Genomic DNA, 21323 nt, shown 5'->3' on the forward strand with positions numbered 1-21323 from the left:
CAATAAAAATCATTTTACAGTGTTGCAATCAAGAGTCAATTTTGTTAAAAGCACAGATTCTTGGGCCTCAAAACTGAATCATCATTTCCAGGAGCAAGGCCCAGCAATCTGTATATTTAATGACAATCTTGGTTTCTGCATATTTAACAAACTCTCAGGGTGCTTTGAGAAACATGAATTACACAGTATGTAAAGTGCCTAGAATAGAGCATATGACGTAATAGGCACTCAGTGAATGTTGGCTTTTTTCCCATCCCTTTCCTTACCAAGTATGTAGAGATGAAGGAAATGTGCTCATGTAATGTGGTCATAGTTGAGCAAGGCAGCAGAATGATTCTCCCAGTGTCTCTCTAACTCCTGATTATCAAGTGTTCTGAGTGATAAAATGTTTGGATAGGATTATTGATTTATGATCCACCAGCCTAATAAGTGTCATAATCTCTTTACCACAGAGCATATCATTTTGGGGGAGCACATATTACTTTTAAAAATAATTTCAACTTTTAATTATATGACATCTAAATTGATTACTGGAATTATTGTTGATAGCTAAAAAAATATCTGGCTGTCATCTTTATTTTGAATTAAAAAATGTCCAAGTTTTCTCTTGCACTTTTTTTTTAAATGGAGAAACTTTACCTAAACTTATGTTGCCAGAGTGCTGTATAAGAAACTCTTGGGGTACATTCGAACTACATGGAAAATCAAGTAAATTTGTCAGAACCTCTGGATTCGAGAGGTGATGGGAAAAAAAAAATGGTTCATAAGACAGTAGCAATTCATTTAGAATGTTGGCTTCATTTCTCAGACATTGATGGAACACTTGTTCTTCATTATTCCATTCCAAAACAATTTTCAGTTGTGAGTTTTCCTAAGGAATATGCTGTGCTCATCTTTTGAGAACTTCTGTTAACAGCACAAACATTGTGATAATTGCAAGTGTAACAGGGACAAAAATTGTGAAGGTGCACAATTTCTTTCCCTTCTCTTGCCCATGAAAGACAATTCTGGCATTGCTCTGCAGGTCTTGCTCCCCAACCCAGCCTTTATTATTCAGCTTCAGTGATCGAGATTGCCCAAGAAATGGAAATGGATGATGCACATTTGAACATGTGAGAAGAGGGAAAAGTAATGGAGGTAGAAAGAAATGGGATAGAGAAAGAAAATCCTTTGTGGATGAGGGATGAAGGGTAATGGGAAGGGAGAGAATTTTGGGAAGAAGCTATACCAGTTGCATGGAGGAATCTGATAGCGTCTATGATGAGATAGGATTTTAAAGATCTTTTGGGGTATTAAGACCGTATTTCCTTCTTTGACATTTCCTTAAGATGCTGAAAAAAACCTTGGAAAGTTCTTTTCCTTATTTATGGCTGTCAACTACAATTCTTTGATTGCAACCCTAGGCTGAACTTGGACCACACTGGGCTCCAGAATTTAATTGGGTTTCACAGTTTAATCGAATTCATTAAGATAAAAACTTTGATTATTTCAAAAAACCTGACTATGTATACAAACACCATTTATAAAGATTCTAACATTTTGGATGATGACAAACTTATGATTCAAGATGATTAGGTTCCAAAGCTCAAGGTTTAAAGATGTGTATGATAATCCTATTGGATTAAAATCATATATATTCTGATTAATCGCTTAGAAGCCAAGAGAACATGAAATATGTAAGAAATCGAGGGAAATGAATTTTTCTAAGACTTCTGCTGCCTGGAACTTTGAGAAGCAAGTTGCTTTCCTTTGGGAACTAAATTAGTATTTTGAGTTATCTCTGCTGGCAAGTACAGTCATGTGTACAACCAGGGCCAAATTCATGGGTGTCTGACTTGTGTAGTCTCACAGGGCCCATGCCCAGAAGGGCTTCAATGCTTGGTTTAATGCTCTGCTGCTGCCATCTTTAAATTCCTAAGAACTTTTTAACAAGACGCCCTACATTTTCATTTTTCAATAAGCCCCATAAATTGTGTACATGAACCTGTGTATAAATGACATAAAAAGACATCTACTCAGATTCTTTGTTAATCAGCCACAAGACTAATTTATTTTTAATTTATTTTTTTACATGTTTTGAGTAGGTAATGCATTCACCTGGCTCAAAATGCTACAATTATTAAAAGAGTGACAGGAAAATATCTTTTCCATCTCTGTCTCCCATCTATCTAGTTCCACCTCCCTCTCCACCTAACAGGCGTTATTTGTTTCTTAGGTTGCATCCCTCCAGAGTTGCTTTATGTATACAAAAGAACTATGAATGAAGAGTCTTGTGTTTCTTTGTTTCATTTTACACAAAAGGTAACATACACTACACAGTTTTTCCACTTAATATTTCTTGGGGATCTTACCATATCTGTACATAGGGAACTTCTTTCTTTTTAACAAGCTGCATTGAAAGTCATTATATCAATGACTCATTGTTTATTTAATTGGTCTCTATTGCTGGACATTTGCCTTATTCCCACTCTTTTGCTATTATAATCAAAGCTGAAGTGAATAACATTGTGCAATCATCATTTTGCTATGGATAAGTATAGCCATTTGATAAATTCTCCAAAGTAGAATTGCTTAGCCAAAGGTTATATATACCTGTAATTTCAGTAGATATGCAAATTGGCTTTCAAAGATATGTTAATTTATGCCAATGATGTGTAAGAGCAAGTTTCCCCTGCAGCCTCACCAACTAGTGAGTTTCTAAAATTTGATTTTTTCCCCCAACCTGATAGTGATGTTTTAATTTGGGATTGAACATCCTTTCATATGTTTAACAGCTTTTAGTTTGAACCATATGAAATTACCAACTTTCAAACACTTTTGACGTGCAGATATTGACATACATAAATCAAATTTCACGACTTAACCTAATTTTATACTTCTTTTATTTCTAAACTATCTGTTCATATCCTTTGCCTATTTTTCTATTGTGTTGGTCTTTTCCTTATTGATTTCTAGGTGAGCTTTACATATCAGGGAGATTAGCCTTTCATGATATGTTTTGAACATTTTTTTCCAAAATTGCCTTTTGACTTGCTTTTGATATGTCTATCCATGCAGAAGTTTTATATTATCAGATTGTCATCTTTTTTCTTTTATGGTTTATTGATTTTGAATTATGGTTAGAAAGATCATCTCCAGTCCAAAATTACAAAGGAATTTCTTTAAATTTCCAAGATTATAAGGGAGCTATCTCTTTTTTTAAAAAGAACATTTATAGTTTTATTTTTTACTATAAAAATCTTTGCTCCATTTGCAATTTGCCCTGGTATAAGATGTGAAGTATGAATACAATTTTATTTTATTTTATTCTTTCTAGTTGGCTACTGAGTTGTCCCAACAGATTTACTGAATAGGACCTTTCTCTCCACTGGTTTGATAGGCCACCTTCACCATATGCTAAATGCCTGTAAACATTTGAGTCTATTTTGAGATTTTCTAGTCTCTTCTATTGATGTATCTCTTCATGTGCTAGTACCTTGCTGCTTTAACTATTGTTATCAGCCCCATGACCCATAGAGAGAAGAATCTGTCCAATAAGGACAATTTTTCATCTTAATGTCCCGATAGCCTCAGTTAAGGACATAAAAGTACTATGTAAGCAACTTCATGTCAAATATTTTTCTGGTAGAAGCTGACTTATAGCAGTAGAAAGTGGAAAAGCAATTGTGATTGTTAATGCTATGTGTCAACTTGGCTAGGCTATGTTTCCCAGTTGTCTGGTCAAACACCAGTCTAGATGTTTCTGTGAATGTATTTTTTTAGATGTGATTAACATTTACAGTCAGTAGACTTTGAGTAAAGCAGATTACCCTCCACTTGTGGGTGGGCCTCATCCAATCAGTTGAAGGCCTTAAGAACAAAGATTGAGGTTTCCTGGAGAAGAAGGAATTTTAACTCAAGACTGTGACATAGAAATCCCACCTGAGTTTCCAGCTTGTCTGGCCTGGCCTGTGAATTTTGGGCTCAAGACTGTAAGGTCATCTTACCTGAATTTCCAGCCTGCTGGCTTGCCCTATGTATTTTAGAATTTCCAGCCCCCACAATTACATGAGTCAATCACTTAAAATAAATCTCTCTATATGTATCCTATTTATCCCCAGAACACTTTTGTCAGAGCTGGGCTTAGACGGAAATGTGAAGCTCGTCCTCTTTTTCCTTCCATGTTTCTTTCCTCTTTCCTGTGAGCTGTCCCCCATCTGGTACCCTGTCCTGCCCCACAGACATCTGTCTCTATACTCTTTCTCTCTACCATTCTCACTAGGTTGCTTTATTTTTATTGGGGAAAGGGGCTGTAGGAGATGAATGGAAAGATTCTTTAGTCAATGAAGGGCCCACAGGTTATTTTATTTAGGAGATAATATATTTTGCTTTTCTTTTGGCTACTTTTGAAGCCTGAGATTGTTACAGAATAACATGAGCTCCTTGAAATCATTGAAAATTGGCCTTTTCTAAAAGAATATTTACTCAGGACTTGACATTATCCTTCTATATTTTGGGAAAAAACTTCTTTTTTTAAAATATGGAGATTATTTAGCACTTTTCCAAATTTTAGATTTCTCCCAATCCTCGTCTACAAACATACATATATATATATACACTTATGATTTCAGTTTTACTATAAAGGGTACAGATCAGGACCAGCCAAATGAAGAAACGCACAGAGTGAAGTCTGGATGGGTCCTCTCTCTGCTTCCACAAATTTTAAAAGAAAAATATTACATTACAGCTTTGTTTTAACTAGACTTTTTCGTGGTTGGGTTGGTTTTTTTTTTGTCACAATACTAAGCAATCCAAGATTGTGTAGTCTGAGAATTTCACACATACGTAAGCATAAGATGAATAAGTCTGGTGTTTATATAAGTGCCACTGCTTCAAAACAAAGGGGCCACTTGGAAGTGAGAGGCAGATAACTCATACATGGTGGCACTGTTTTGATTTCTCAACCAACTGTAGGTCTGGACCAGTGAAGACAACCATTAGGAGTTTCCCTGTCTTGGAAAACACTATGACACATAAATTGCAGCATTACATGCATAGAACAGGATTGGCAAATCTATAATGTGAGTCTCAGAGTGTACCCTGCTAAACTCAATCATTCTTGGAACATACTACTAGTTGGAGAAACGAAAAAATGAGTATCTGGTGATTTGATTGAAGCTGGGCCTTCACATCCCTGAACCACAAAAAAAGGAAACTCGTAAAAGATTATTCCAAATTTGGGCATGCCAAACTTTATACCTGATCAAAATCAAGGTATCAGGATAGTTTTGTGTAAATAAAGATACAGAACTACGAATGCGCAGATAAATAGAAAATGATGTTTTCTATTCACTTAAGAAATATTTTTGAAAATCTCGTAGGGCTTTCCAGAACTTCAGGAATTAACACTGATTTGGTTATCAAAATACAGCAGAGAGTTTAGATCTGTAGTTTTAAATAAGGAAACCAAGTTTTGTGCAGTGGCTTTCACAGTTTTTTGAAAACTGTGAGCCTTTTGTCTAAACCGTACTATGAATGAAGTCAGGGATGGGAGTGGGGTCAATAAAGAAGACAAATCAGAGGAGAAGTACTCTGAGTGAAGGGGGTCTGGGTCTTGGAACCCAGGTTCTCGGTCATGCCACCTGCCCTGCCATTACTAGGGAGGTGCCATGGAGTTTGGAGCTCTTAGTGCTGTGCATAATGCAGTTTGAAAACCACCAGTTCAGTGTTTGTTTGCAATCATAGCACAGCACTTAGATCCAGCAGGTAGACAGAGCATCTTGAAAGATCCTCAGGAAAGCACACACATCTCAACTTATGGGTGAGAGATAAAGCAGCCTTTTGCTGGAGGAGATATGATTGCTCCAGGATAGGCTGCATCTCTGCCTATAAGGGTAGTGGCAATGAGAGATGCAATGGAGACGTGTGTCCTTAGCACAGTCCCATCCACAGAATATTAGCTATTACTCTTATTGCAGCTGCTACTACTAATGGCGTGATTCCTACTAGGACTGCCATCACTGAGCAAAGAGTGGGGATCAAAAGGAAAAAATGAATGCCCACAGATCCCTTATTTTAGTTTTCATTTACTCTCCAGATTCCAAACTTCATTGCTGATAAATAGAATAATGAAAATAAATAACTAAAAATCGTTGATCTCATTTATCCAGTTATTAGCATGGTGTCTAGCTACAGAGTAACTGCTGAACATGCAGTATGGCATTGCATTCTCACAGCAACTCTGTGTGGTGGGTACTTTTATTATCCCCATTTTACAGGGGAGGAAACTGAGGCCCAGAGGGGTCATTTCAATTGCCCATGGTCACAGAGCTACAAAGTGAAAAAAGTAGAACTAACTATTCTGTTCGTATTATGATTGATTGGGGATTTCATCCAGAAAGGGTCAAGAGGTTTTGAAGGAGTGGTATTAAACACACAACCCAAACCCCACTCTGAGATTTACACACTCAGAGCTCCTCTGTACCCTGTGTGCAGAGAACCATTGACAGTGGGAGCGGCTGCTTGATGATCGAAGGGGAGGCAACCTCAAGCAAGGAGAGCAGAAGGATGGTTCTGCAATGCTCGAGATGGCTTCCAGCAAAACAGGGTCACTTTTTTGGAGGGATTCTCTGGACTGGCTGTTGGCAGACACTAAGCCAAAGAGGAAGCAGGGTTCAAGGTGCTCCAGCCAGAAATCAAAGTATTGCAAATTCATGAATAATGGAGGAGAAATGTTTGGTGGGTATCCATCAGTTCAGCCACGCAGATAGAAATCAACAGAAACCTTGATTGTCTATATCAGCTCCAAATACCCCTTTAAGTCTTTCAGTAGCTCCTTTTGCACCCACACATTACAGAATCCCTTATTTTTACCTTGGCTACCAGGCAGTACCTTTTTATCTTCCACCCGTCACCTCCTATTTGACTCTAGCCAGTTTTCTTCACTATTCTAAAGTTGGGTTTTATTTTCCTGTGCCTATCCATTTCAAGTGTTTAGCTCTCATCCAAGTTATTTTTTCCTGCCCTTTAGTATTCAGAATTGAATTCTTAAGTCTCTAAATTCCTCTTTTTCTTTTAAAAACTTATTTTGAAAGCTTCTTCCTAACTGTCTCCCTTCCTGACACCATCACTCACCTCCTGTCCTTCCTGTGCCCCCTCAGGACAGGGGCACCATGTGCATTCAACAATGAGGAAGGTCTTGGCCTGGGTGAAAGGTTAGTGTCTACAGATTGTTGTTGATGATTTCTGCAAGGAGGGCATAAACCAAGAATATCTCAACTTCCAAGACAGTTTACCAACTCCTCAGCTCTTCTAGGAGAAAGACACATTTTTCATCCTAGAAACTTCAGAAGAACCAACCAATGGCCTAGGGAAGACTTAGGGGCCACCAACAAAACTCAGGATAAACCAAAAATATAAATAAATAAAATAGCGACCCTAGAAAAAACTTTAATCACGTAAAACTTAAAACTTTGTCTAAAGTTTATATGGAAGTGCCTTTGATATTAGCTTTCACATCGAAGGGAACCACCAGCAGACCTTTAAACTGCTAATCAAACTGCAGCCCAGTCAAACTGCTAATCGCTTCCTAACTCAGATTTATTACATTTTCATCACATTAGGGCCAAACCTTCAACATCACTTCAGGATAATTTATTTTGGTCACATACCTGAACATTACAAAATCCTGAATGAAATTTCCTTCTTGATCGGGTTCTAAGTTCCCCAAAGTATGCCCCAAATTCACACTGCTAATAGCTTGCATTTACTGAACATTGGGCTACTTCTAATGTGTTTTATGGATCAACATGATTGGGATGTTTATATGTAGTTGATACTTACATATGGAAATGGCAAATACTCCTGGAATGTTCTATATTTTTTCCCCCAAGCCTTTCCCTTTTTTTCTGTACCTTTTATCTGTTCACTCAGTGAACACTTATTGAGTACTTTATGAGTACTTATTGAGTATGGGTGATCACTGTGCCAGATGTTGCAGATGTAAAGATAAGGAGACATGGCCCCTGTCCTTTACGAACTTCCAATAGAGTCAGATGGAACCAGAGAGAAGAGGCTCTTGGCCAATGGTCAGCTTATTAGAAAGACTTTTATTTGAGGTCCTCATTAGGTAGTGTTTTTCCATCAACTGGGAAGTAGCACAGGCTCGGGGAGAGAAGGACCTTATTCATTATTACTTATTATATGATGTTGGGGAAAGTCCCTCAAAACATTCTGAGCTTTAGAGTTCTCATCTATTAAATCAGTATTATTTATCATGGATTTATAAATGAGAGCCATCGTTATCTGGTTAACTCTGTTGCTCTCTTCCTTCCTTCTCAGTCTACCTAAAAAACTTTGAAAACAACATAGATGAAAAATAATGGAATGACTTCAACAAAGACAGTATTCTCCTCTCCTGGGGACATGGTTCATTCTCTGCCAAAATGCTCATTTGACCCTACAAGGTAATTTGAAGTTTTATGTAGTGTTATATTGGGATGTACTTATCAAGAAAAACGCAGAACCTAATCCTATGACACATCAATGTGCTACAGAACCAGGTGTGGACTTCAATGGCACCCATTTGTGGACTCCTGGGCTCCAGAATTCTATCAGCACATTTAATGGAACCGTCTCATGAGCATACCACAGAATCCACACGTCTTACTTGAGTCTCATGTTACATAGAACCTCTCATTCCCTAGGGAACAAACCACCTTCACTGAGTCAGACATCAAACAGAGGCGCCTGGTGGCCAATCTTATGGTTCTTTAGTGGTTACTTGTCAACTCTGAAGTCTGTGAATAATTTAAAACAGATTCTTCATGCATTATTCAGTAAAACCAAACCTGTGATCCAATGTGTGAATACCACATTTCCTGAAGGGAATTTGCTGCCTTTGATTATTTGTACATTTCCTCTTCCCAAATTCCCAAAAATTCAGTTACAAGATTATCTGCTAATCCGAATGACAGTTTTATTAATGTCCCCTTTTAATTGTATTGACATCGTTGTTTTCAGTGTTCGCATATCTTCCAAATACCTCACATGATGGGCAATTCATGAACATTCCTGTTGAATTTACAATGTTGCCCCAACTGGACCTGACATCTGAGTTATTCTGATTATACTACCCATATTTAGGCAAAACTCTTGCTCCTTCACTTTCTCTCTTAGAAAGGAGAATTTTATTTGACTGATCCTTCAGCTTCAGAATTTTTAGTAGAAACATCTGAAACGAAAATTTTCATATCCAAAATATTTTTGGAAATAATGACTAGGAAGTGAAGCATTTATACTATCAACTGGATAGCATTCTGTTATGTTGTAGACTGAAGAATTTACACGTGTCATATAAAAAAAACCACTTTAGGGGGCTATTTCTAGCAGCAGTCCCAGTTTTGGGTGAGCGCGCCCCAATTCCATGGGGCAAATGTTCGCAAAAGCTTTACTCTCTGCCTTACTCTTTTTCCCCTTGACTTCTGTTGGACCAGATCATTAAGACCCTCCTAATTTTGTTTGTTATTGGCCAAAAGGTATGTACTTCCCCTGGAGAGGCATCCCCCAAGACAAGCTCACGCTCTCTCCGGCACAAAAACAAACAACAAACAACTTTAGGTACCTAGGTCATTTCTGAACATGTTATTTTTGTTTCCTGAAGGAATATACTGGACAGGAAGGAAGAGAACACTGTTTCCTGTGCCTGCCGTAACAAATTACCACAAACTCGGCGCCTTGAAACAATAGAGATTTATTGTCTCGCAGTTCTGGAGGCCAGAAGTCTGAAGTCAAGGTGGCAGCAGGGCCACATTCCTTCTAAAGGCTCTAGTGGAGATTCTTTCCCTGCCTCTTCCAGCTTCTGGTGACTTCCCGTGTTCCTTGGCTTTGGCTGTGTTAACTCCAACCTCTGCTTTCCTCTTCACATGCCCTTGCCCTTTGCCTCTTCTCCCTTTGTCTCCTCTTTTCTGAGTCTCTAATAGCATTATCATTGGATTTTAGGCCCACCTGGATAACCCAGGATGATCTCATCTGGGGATCCTAACTTAATTACATCCGCAGAGACCTTTTTTTTGAAATAAGATCACATTCATAGGTTCTAGGGATTAAGATGTGGACATATCTTCCAAGGAGCCACCATTCAACTCACATCCTAAGCTAAGGTTTTATCACTAGCCATTTCACTTTGGGTGTATATAAACTACTTCACAACAACCACTCACTTTCATCCTATCGATCATATAACCTCTGAATTCACTAAAACAGACTTATTTGCCAGAATCAAGAGGTTGATTTTCCTTTATAAGTTCAATTCAATTTCAATAGTTTATCCTGGAGATATTTTCACACACAGCTTGAAAATGGCAAAGCTACCTTTACCAACGGGTATGTTTTGTTTTCTGCTGATGAGTTGTTGAAATTGACCAGCCACTTCCCTAATAAAAGCTTTGCTAAGAATTGAGAAACTTTGTATTTGCAATTCAGCGGTACTCACCACTAGATGGCAGTCTTGGCTCACTAGAGAGCACTCGTCTCTTGCCTAATGGTTTCTCTAGAAGTGGTTGCACTGAGACCACCACTTCCTAAGGCAGTTTTTGCTTCCCTTTAAATACAACAACACAGTTAAAACACTAACATACATATGAATAAATTTATATTCCACAGAAAGAGAAATGAGACACTGACTTAAAACAAAAATGCAAGAACATAATTCCCAGACATTTTGAGCAACCTTCTTCAAGTTTTCTTTATTTTGGGCTAAAGTTGTATGTAGTTATAAATCCAGTTTGCATTACCCATACCCCCTATTCTTTGGTGCAGTGGTTCTCCACCTTGGCTGCACATTGGAATCCTCTGGGGAGCTTTAAAACATACTGATGCCTAGGGGCCAGCTCAGTGGTGTAGTGGTTAAGGTGCACTTTCTGCTTTGGTGGCCCAGGGTTCACAGGTTTGAGTCCCAGGTGTAGACATACGCACCACTCATCAAGCCGTGTGTGGCGGCATCCCACATACAAAATACAGGAAGATGGGCACGGATGTTAGCTCAGGGCTAATCTTCCTCAGCAAAAAAAAAAAAAAAGAAGAAAGATACCGATGCTTGGGTGCCACATGAGAGATCCTGATTTGCCTGGGCATTCGGAGTAAAAGCTGAAAAGATCCAGAGAGAGCCAAAATGCAGCTAGGCTCATGGGAAGGCACAGGAAGCTGTACTCTGAAGGAAACATAGTGAGGTAGAGGAAAGATGCCGTATGGAGGGGAAGGGGGCTGAGAAGTTAGAAGCCAACAGAGGGAGAATTGCCACCTCACCCTGATGGCAGAGGTTCAATAAACAGCTGTTGTTGAGGGGGTCCATTTGGTGATTTGGAATTCACCTTTCTCTTATTGCCCCGAGTATCCACCTAGTAAACCCTCAGGACTTGAGACAGCCTGTGGGACTCTTGTTCTTGCCACCACAAGAGCAGGAACAGAGGACCTTCCAGTGGACAGCATGTGGACTCAGGGGACTTGAGCACAGTGGATTCGGCTAATCCTCCTCTGCTTAAAGCTACCAGGTGACTGACTCATGGCTAACTCAGGCACCCATAAATCCAGAAGCAGAAGACACTGGAGCAGTGGTTCCCAACTTTGACCCTGTCTGACACAAAATTCTGTTTCTATTAGAGATTTCTTAAAAGTTTTTGTGCTTTTCTTTGAAACATTAACATTTATAAGTTTATGTCTAGTGGAGCACCATAAGGGGAATCTCGTCGGAAGAGGAAACATAGAACACTCAACTTCCCTTAGCCCCCGCCTGCTGTTTCTGTGACCCCCAGTTGGGAACACAAAGCACAAGAAGATGAATGGTTCTCAGGCAAGAAGCGACAATGCAACACTGACTTAGAAATGGAGGGTGGGTTTTATCCATTCTTTGTCTAGAATAGAGTTATATGCACACTTTTCTTGGGCAGAGAGGAGAATCAGAGTCTATATCAGTCATTCTCAACCTTGATTACATAATAAAATCCCTTTTTAAAAATATTGATGCCTGGGTTCTACCCACACAGATTTTGATTGAGTGGGTGTGAGACGTGGCTTGGAAATCAGGGTTTTCAAAAAGCATCTGAGGTTATATTAATGTGCAGCCAAGATTGAGAGTGTCTACATACTCTCCCTGATCTACACAGTTACAGCCATCATTTTCTGTGCCCAACCACCAGCCCTCAGTTGGAACGCTGTGTAGACAGAGGCATTTCTTTTACTTTATTTTCAACGTATGCTTTAGAACAGACAAAAATGCATTTAGAATGTACACATATACAATATCACTTAGGTTATTTCCAAAATGCATTTAGAGTTCATTTTTTCCTTTGTTAATATTTCTTCTGAAAGTTGGAGGGAAGATAGAGAAACGTTTATTGATTCAATGAGTATGTATCGATCACCTGCCATGTGCCTGGCACTATTCTATCTGATACTCATGTTGTGTTTTTTTCACATCAGCCATGGAATAACCTCGTGCTCTGTTTTCCACAGTTAACGACAGATGGACACTGCTGTACTCAGAACAGTCACACTATGTCCAAAACAAAGACTCAGCAGAACATCTGAACTTTGCTACCCCCTGTGGCAGTCCGCAAGATGCTTGACAAGTGAGAGTTCACTGATTTAAGTTCTTTCTGAGTAATACAAAATGTTTTTAACAACAATAAAAGCCCCAAACCTCACCAAATAACACTTTGATGTTCAATGGAACTGGGAGAGTGGTTTGGAAAAATGTTCTTAGTTTATTGCAGGTGTTTATCATCAAAACAGAATCACGTTTCCAAGTTTTTGTTTTGAAAGCTGGCATTCCAAAAGATTTCAGAGATGTTTTATGGTGCAGTTCATTGCTTCAAGTTACTGAAATTCATTTAATTTTGTATTATGTTATAAAGTGATTTAGCCACAAAATGGCCAAGCTTGTTAAGTTGTTAGAAAAGAAAACATCAAGTTAAAAACTTAGTTAACTTAGGTAACTAAGTTAGTTAAAGTTAACTAACAAGGCATTGGGTTAACAGCGCTACTTTGGTGTTTGACCTTTATAGCAATATGGTAACACAGCTAATGTTTAACAACAACAATACTAATAAAAATCTTCGTATGGGTACTGTTGTAGTCTTCCATGGGTAGGATATCATGGAAGCCATTGTCTATGAGTGGTTAAGTTAGTGACTTTTGTCTGGTCTGGGTCTAAACTTTCTTTTATATTTGCTCAGGGGCTACTGTACACTAGCCCTAAGCAGAACTTTATCTACTTTGGTCACTTTTATTCAGAGTGGTTTTGCAGACCTGCCAGTCTAGAGGCTGAAACAAATATATGTAGACTTGTTGTTGCTTGTAAGACTTTCTCCAATTATTCATGTAATCCATATGTTGGCTGTTTTGTGCAAACTTTAAGTAGGACTTGGCACCTTTTAGTGGCTAAAAAGAATCAACTCTAGAAAGAATCTATTTAGCCCTATCCCCATGCATTCGTGAGCAACGTGGATTTTGCTAATGTATTTGTGGAGGATAAGGAAGATGATTTTATACCTTAGGAAAATGGCGTAAAATTTCATACATGTCCCTTCCTTGTGTCCCTTCTCCCACGTGTCCCTTCCACGTGCCAAGTATCTTGTCTTCTTTTCCTCTCCTTGCTCACACTAATCTTCCCACCTTTCGCTTGGGCCATCCATAGCTCTCCTTTTTGTGTGAAGAGCATTTAGTCTCAGCACCTCACAGCCCAGCTTACATATTCACAGCCTTATAATGCAGGAGAGCATTAAAAATAAAAATAAAAAATAGCCCCCTATCCCTAGGGTTTCCAGATTTAGCAAATAAAAATACTGCCAGTGTTGCAAGAGACATCTTTACACTAAAAACTTACTTGATGTTTGTCTGAAATTCAATTGAACTAGACCTTTTTTGTGTTTTACCTGGCAACCCTAACTGTCGCCTTCAGAAGCCTTTCTGACCTTCTACCATTTAATATTCTTGGGGAGTTGAAAGCTGACGATTATCATAAAAATTCGCCCTGAGCTACAGTTTTGCTTTTTAAACGTTTCTTGTTTAGCGCACATGAGTTACAGTTTTATTTCTTTTTTGCCCTTCGTCAAACTCTGGTGAAAATTGTCAACATCCGGCCTGACCTGGCTCTTTTAATTGAGAGGGAATATTCCACAAAGAATATTCCCATGTGCACGGACTGAGGCTGGTCTCTGCTAAGCCGCTCACACCAGTGATACTCAACTTCCTGCTCTGCTCGATTGCATCCTTCAAACTTTCTACATATGTTTGAATACGTCCAATGATAACAAACCATAAATTGTAAAACTCAGTTAGAAAACCCTGGGTGTTTTATGTGTATACAGTCAAGATCTGGATATTAGATATCAATTTTGAACTCACTTTTTCAGTGTTTACAATTGGATATTTGGTAGAATGTAGAAAAATTTTAAACATGTGGTGGGGCCGCATATGCTTCTGGAATTGTCTGTGGAAATGGAAATTGTAATCCTTAGACATGGCAACTTATTTTTCAGACTTGTGTTCAGACATTTGGCAGGGCAGCAAGAAAAAGCTTGAGTTTAAGATTTTCATGAACCCTTCTTATGAAAGAGGGCTTTTGGTCTAGATCTTGTGAACCGATTCTCTGTAAAATTCCTGTGAGGGCTTAACGTAAACATATTCAGAATTACCAGGTTAAATCATGTTATCAGTTTCTGTTTTTCAAGGTGCTGATATGAGACACAGAAATTGCAATTTTGGCATGCTCTGAAATTCTCCAAGGATCCTATTCTTGGGTTTTGGAAGCTAAGAAACTTATGTTGATCAATTAGAAAGTCAAGTTTGGTTAAAGGAGGTGGATATTTGGCCAACGTATAAAATCTCAGTCGATATTTAGATTCTTACCGAAATTAACCAATAAATTGTCTTTCACAAAATCAGCACAAGGAATCCTTTGTCTATATGCTGATAAGCTGTTTTTAATCACAGATGAAAAGCAAAACATGCTTTCATAGCCACGTGGCAGAACCATAGTATCGTCTCTCGGGGTAAAGGGCTGGTGGCTGTTTCCCATGAGGCCAGTAGGGTGGCGTCATTGCCTTGGTAGGTGTCATGTTTGATCTGGCCTTCTGTCTTGCATGCTCTAAAACTGGATTTTGGCAGAACAATGAGAGTGGATCCATCTCTCTTGAGCAGACTCGTTAAATAAGCTCACACGGCCGAGGAATGAAGTCAGAATGTCTCTGTCTACCTCTCCCGCGGCATCTCCAGGCCTCTTCCCCATTGTTCCTTCTGCTACAGTCATATGAGTTTTCTTTTAGTTCTTGAATGTTCCTTGCTCTTTATTTCCTATCCATATACTTATATGTTGTTCCCTTTTCCAAGGATGTTGATTCTGCTGTCAATGCCACCTCCACCCCATCTCGCTCTCTCACACACAGACACACACACAGATGCACACATACACACACACAAGCTCAGAGAAGTCTTTATGGATGTGTGACCCTCACCCCTTCTGCTTGGCCCCAGATTATGTTAGGCCTCCATGCTCCATAACCCGTCTCATGCATGGCATTTATCATTCTTCTTTTTTTTTTTTGGTTTTTTTTTTTTTGAGGAAGATCAGCCCTGAGCTAACATCCATGCCAATCTTCCTCCTTTTTTGCTGAGGAAGACCAGCCCTGAGCTAACGTCTATTGCCAATCCTCCTCCTTTTTTTCTCTTTTTCTCCCCAAAGCCCAAGTAGATAGCTGTATGTCATAGTTGCACATCCTTCTAGTTGCTGTATGTGGGACGCTGCCTCAGCATGGCTGGACAAGCAGTGCGCGCCCGAGATCCAAACCCGGGCTGCCAGTAGCAGTGTGCGCGCACTTAACCACTAAGCCACGGGGCCTGCCCCCTATCATTCTTATAATTATTTATTCAATGTCTACCTCCTCCGCGAGGTTGTGAACTCTGTGAGGGCAGACACAGTCCAACACTGGATGACTGCATGATAGCTATGGAATTAACTGTGATGCTTTTATTTCAGAGTGTTTTATTCTCTTTGACAGGTATGGGATCTCAGATCTCAGTTCTGTGAGATGACTATGCTAGCCATCAGTGGGCTTCTTTCTCAAAAATTCTCAAGAAAGATTGACATTTTGCTTCTTGTTGTTCAAATGTGCTCTTTTAATGATTTCCGCTATGTCCAAGCAGAGAAAGGAAGGAGCCCATGGTATCAGGACTTAGGTTTGTGATTTTCTACCTAAACCATAGACTCTGAGAGTGAATGGTGTCTGACAATGATGGCTGGCTCAGTTCTGGACAGCTTGACACATACTAGCTCAAGTTATTGGGCTTTATACTATAAACCAACCAAAAAAAATTCTTAGGAGACCTTTTCAATGTTTTCCCTTTAACGACTTCATTTTTAATGACTTCCCTTTAATGCCTCTTTCTGCTAGGATGAGAAACCTTTTTTTTGCCAATCAAGTTAATTGGTCAGAAGGTTTTGTTTTGGCATGGATGGAATCAGACAAAGGAGTTAGCTGATCTCATAGATTTCCTTCTGGCCTTGTTGGGACCTGGAAGGAGCTCTAGATCCAGATTCAAACCCAGAAAAGTTCTGCCACTGATGGCCTCGTCTTGCCTGGGTCAGTTTCCGCATCGACACGCTTTCTACAGTTCATTCTCATTTGAAATTTTTTATTTAGTATAACAGGCAGAACGTGTGCTATGAAGGAGTCCAGGGATCTTGAAATCCCAGCTCCTCTGTTAATGCATGTATAACTATGGACACGTGATATAAACATTCTGAGCCTCAGTTTCCACTTCTATAAAATGGGATAACGTTGGCATCCACTTAATAGGATTATTGTGAGGCTTAAATGAGACAATTCATGAAAAATCTTCAGTGTAGTTCTCGGCACAGGAGAAGAACTCATTAAACTGTTTCTCATATTTATAAAATGGGATCAGTAATGCCTCCTACCAGTGTTCTTGTGAGGATCAGGAAAGACAGCATACGTGGATGCCAAGCTTTATGTCTGGCCATATGTTTGTCCAATAAAAGTAAATTCTCTCCCCTTCTCTTTGCATTTCAGAAAATGATGTATCATCCTGAAAACTAGAACGAGCCTCTTTCTTGCTCAGATAGTTCCGAGAACACAACACATTTTCTTCTTTTTAAAATTATTTATTTTCCTTCCGACTAAACTCGTAAGTGATCATTATTGCACTGATGTTATAATGACCAGCCTGTAACCCAAACCCTATGATTTTACCCCATTTCTTCATCTTTTCCGCTATCATATATTCCTTGTAGTGATCTTGGTCTTGAGTGACTCTAAGTTATTTTAGTTGTGGGTCTCCTCTATGTTATTTAGATCTCTGCAATCCAAAAGACAATGAGGGCTACTCTGATTTTCGCCTGTCTCTTCTGTCATCTAATTATGTGAGTGCTTCTCAATTTTTAAACATGTTACACTTTGAAACTTCTTTTTGATTGCTTTTATAAAAAGTGACACTGACAATTCATTTGGTTGTAAATTTGGCTCCCATTAAGCAGAGCAAATCTGAATTCTGGGCCCCGGAGCAAAATTCCAGATCAAACCCCTCCTTATGTTTCATTAATCGGAAACTTAAGAGCTTTCTAGAAGGAAAGCTCCCTTTATTTCACGGGTCTTTTCATATACGACTAGCACTGATATTATTTACATCTGTATTTGTGACAGCAAAGATGTCACTTGCAAGTTTCTTTTAGTTACTCCAGTGTATTTGTTTTCACTGAATGTTCTTTCTCCTAAGTTTTGGTCAATAAGTTCCATTACCAAAAGCCATTGCCAGTTTTATAGTTTATTTTCTAAGAGAGGCTTTATTTTCCCTTTTTATAGAATTTACTTGAGTTTTTTTATTTTCTAAAGGACAGTTATAAAAAACCATTCCTTCCCTTCTCTCCCATTTATAGTTGTGTTCATTCCTCTTCCTAAAGAGGTTTAGGGTCATGACATGGGCCTCCAGGAATTCCATTAAGATTGACTGTGGTCTCATATGAAGTCACTTCTTGGTTCTGTCACTGATTTCCCTTCATTCAGAGCAGCTTCATATTGCACATAGAAAGAAATCTTGTTTTCTTGGAACAAGATTGTAGTCGATGGCTCTCTGAGAAGTTATTCTTTTCTTCTTTGCCTGTGTAAGTCTGTGTCCATGCTTGCTCTTCTGTAAAGTTGAGTTCTTCTCAGCTACCTCATGACAGCAATTTTTAAAAGATTAGGTCATTGGCTTTTTCAAATTCCCTCAGGGAATAAATTTTCTTTTCCCAATTTTATATTGTTTCCTATCCTAAATTCAGTGGATGCAGCATCAAGAGACGTCTCAACAAAATAAATACCTACTATATTTTCATTTTATATATTTTTCTTTAAGTTATTCAAGCTTCTCTATCAACAGTTGAAAGTCTTATGAGACATTTTGTTTTCAGCTTTTTTGAGGTGTAATAAAATTGCAAGATATTTAAAGTGTACAAAATGATGATTCGATATATGTGAAAAGATTCCTCCCATTGAGTTAATTGAGACATCCACCACCTCAAATATTTACCTGTTTTTTGGTGAGAACATTTAAGTTCTATTCTCTTAGCAAATTTCAAATGTACGATACAATGTTAGCACCTATAGTCACTATGTTATACATTAGGTCCTCAGAACTTATTCATCTTTATAACTGAAAGTTTGTACCTTTTTACCAACCTCTTTCTATTTCTCCCATGCCCCAGCCCCTGGCAATCACTTTTCAACTCTCTGTTTCTATGAGTTTGACTTTCTTTATTTTTAGATTCCACATATATGTGATACCATGCAGTATTTGTTTTCTTCTGACTGGCTTATTTCACTTAGCATAATGCCCTCAAGGTCCATACATGTTGTCACAAATGACAGAATTTCTTTCTTTTTTAAGGCTGAATAATATTGTATCATCTTTACATTCACATTTTCTTTATTTGTTCATCTGTCGATAGATACTTAGGGAGTTTCCCATACTTTTGTTGTTGTGAAAAATGCTACTCTTTCTTTTTTTTTTTAAATAATAGTTATCTGCATAGAAACATTTTGAAAATTGATTTTAAAAATATCATCAGTCTTTCTTACACCCAAGTAATGTATCTGGCAACAGATAACATCAGTATTTTTAGAGAATTACAATTCCATGATGGGGTATTAGATTAATTTTTCTTTTTTGTATTTTAAGAGCAGTTTTTAAGTTCAAAGGAAAATTGAGAAGAAGATATAGAGATTTCCCATATACTCCCTGCCGCCACACATGCATAGCTTCTGCGTTATCAGCATGCCCCACAGCATGGTACATTTGTTACAATTGATGAACTTGCATTGACACATCATAATCACCCAAAGCCCATGGTATATATTAGGGTTCCCTCTTGGTGTTTATTGTACAGCCTATGGGTTGGACAAGTGTATAATGGCATGTATCCATCATTATAGTATCACATAGAGTATTTTCACTGCCCTAAAAATCCTCTGTGCTCCAGCTGTTCATCCCTCCTTCCCCACTAACCCCTGGCAAACACTGATCTTTTGATTGTCTCCTTAGTTTTGCCATTTATGAGATGCCTCTTTAATATCTATTGACTTGGATCTGGATGATTATATCCCAAGTTCCTTGAGAAAGGGCCTTGAAAAAAACCTGAAAAGTGAAAATAATAAAAGCCAAAGTAGTAGAAATTATTTAGGAACCAGAGAGAAAAAGGATCATGCTTTTGAGAAACTCTGAAGATCTATAAACACAATGAGAAAGCTCTTGCTGTCTCAGCAAAAAGCCTTGACGGCAGATAAGTGTAGCCTGACCGGGGGACCTGGTGATAGATAAGTGATGTCACTGCGCAATGATATCACAGTCACAGCTCAGGAGCTGTATCAAGAGTGAGTCAAGAGCCAGACCTGCAGGGGCACATAAAGGCCACCAGGAGAAGAAGATGGTGTCAACCATAGCCACAGAAGAACTATAATAGCAGCTTAGAGGAATTCCGCAGTCTTCTAGGACTCTTCCAGGGAGTTGAGTCTTGAGAGATTTGAACAACGTTTTTATTGCGTAGATGTTGAGTATGACCACTTTAGTGACTAAAACCTTAGTTCAGTAAATATTATTGTGATCTCTCTGAATCTCAAGGTTCAAAGGAACTTTGAAAATTGTCCAGTTCAGTCTCCCACAGTTACCCAAGTAGAACCCAGTGAAATTTCATTTGCCACATCAGGACCTGGTCCAAAATATGGTGCTTATGATGGGAATCCAGTCCTTGTTGGATACTGTGGCTCTTCCTGCCATGGGAGGTTTTCGTTGGAGGGTTTTTGTTTGTTTGAAGTGGCACCCATGATCAGTGGGCAGATGGTGTCACACGTCTAATAGAAAATAACGTGGCAACAAAAGGAGAAATTCTCAGGCAACGACTGCATTAATCTCAGATATAGATGACTCTTTTTATTTTAAGGAAAGTATTTATAATAAGCCCTTCTTGCACACTCAAAGAAATCCAGGAGCTAAGTTGCAGGTGGGTGTTTGGAGTTGAATTCCTCCATCTTATAAAGAAATAGACACCTTGGAGCTATCCCTTGGTGCTGGAGATGTTGGGAAGTGGAAGAAGAGAGATGACAGGGAAGGTCTAGAGAGGAAGTGCCTGAGAAACATGGCAGAGGTCATGGCCGAAGGAGACACAGGACCCATGAGAAATACTTGTGGAATGGCTAAAAATTTTCAAGAATAAGGTGTCTGATATTCAATTTGAAGTCCTTATTTTCATTTCTGGTATGTTGTGTCTGAATCCCTTTACTAAAATATAATTTTCAAAAACTAAAATCATTATTCTCTTAGAAAACTGTTATTTAATTCATAGTTTAAATTCACTTGTTTAAATAATAATCTGAAGAATAGCTATACACACACATACACACACATATAAATGTGCAGACACACAAATATATATGTGTATATATGTAATATATGCACACACATATGTGTTTAGGTAATCAAGAATGCTGAAATAGATGCAAAATTGAGTAATATCCTACAGGGCAATAAAATGTAATGTTTGGGGTCATCATTTTTACCGGGTGGAAATAAATTGTAGTTATAATGGATACAATTTGTTTATGTTATTATCAGTTTTCTACAGCTTACCCCTACAGAGTCGTAAAATAGCCTAGTCAATAGGTAAGACAATCAAAAGTCCATACCCCTTGGAGGTTCTGCTAGACAATGCCAGCACTGCATGGAAAGGGCATCTGGTTATTGCTTTTGCAATTACTGTACCCATTTCCAAGTCTTTGATAATTCATCCTGACATCCTC

General features: G+C 38.5%; 1 long non-coding RNA gene across 2 annotated transcripts in view; it reads left to right on the forward strand.

The window, feature by feature from the left end:
• LOC147913430 (uncharacterized) overlaps nt 1-21323 on the forward strand; it is a 96424-nt gene that overhangs the window by 49141 nt on the left and 25960 nt on the right. The window contains exons 3-4 of one of the 2 annotated variants that reach the window (XR_015548667.1): nt 8320-8444; nt 12490-12605. This is a non-coding gene — a long non-coding RNA (uncharacterized LOC147913430). The remainder of the gene's footprint in view (nt 1-8319; nt 8445-12489; nt 12606-21323) is intronic. The other variant, XR_015548668.1, reaches the window with a different exon arrangement.

This window comes from Ceratotherium simum, chromosome 27, assembly GCF_057802395.1.
Source record: "Ceratotherium simum simum isolate JZ-2026a chromosome 27, ASM5780239v1, whole genome shotgun sequence".
Taxonomy (NCBI): Eukaryota; Metazoa; Chordata; class Mammalia; order Perissodactyla; family Rhinocerotidae; genus Ceratotherium; species Ceratotherium simum.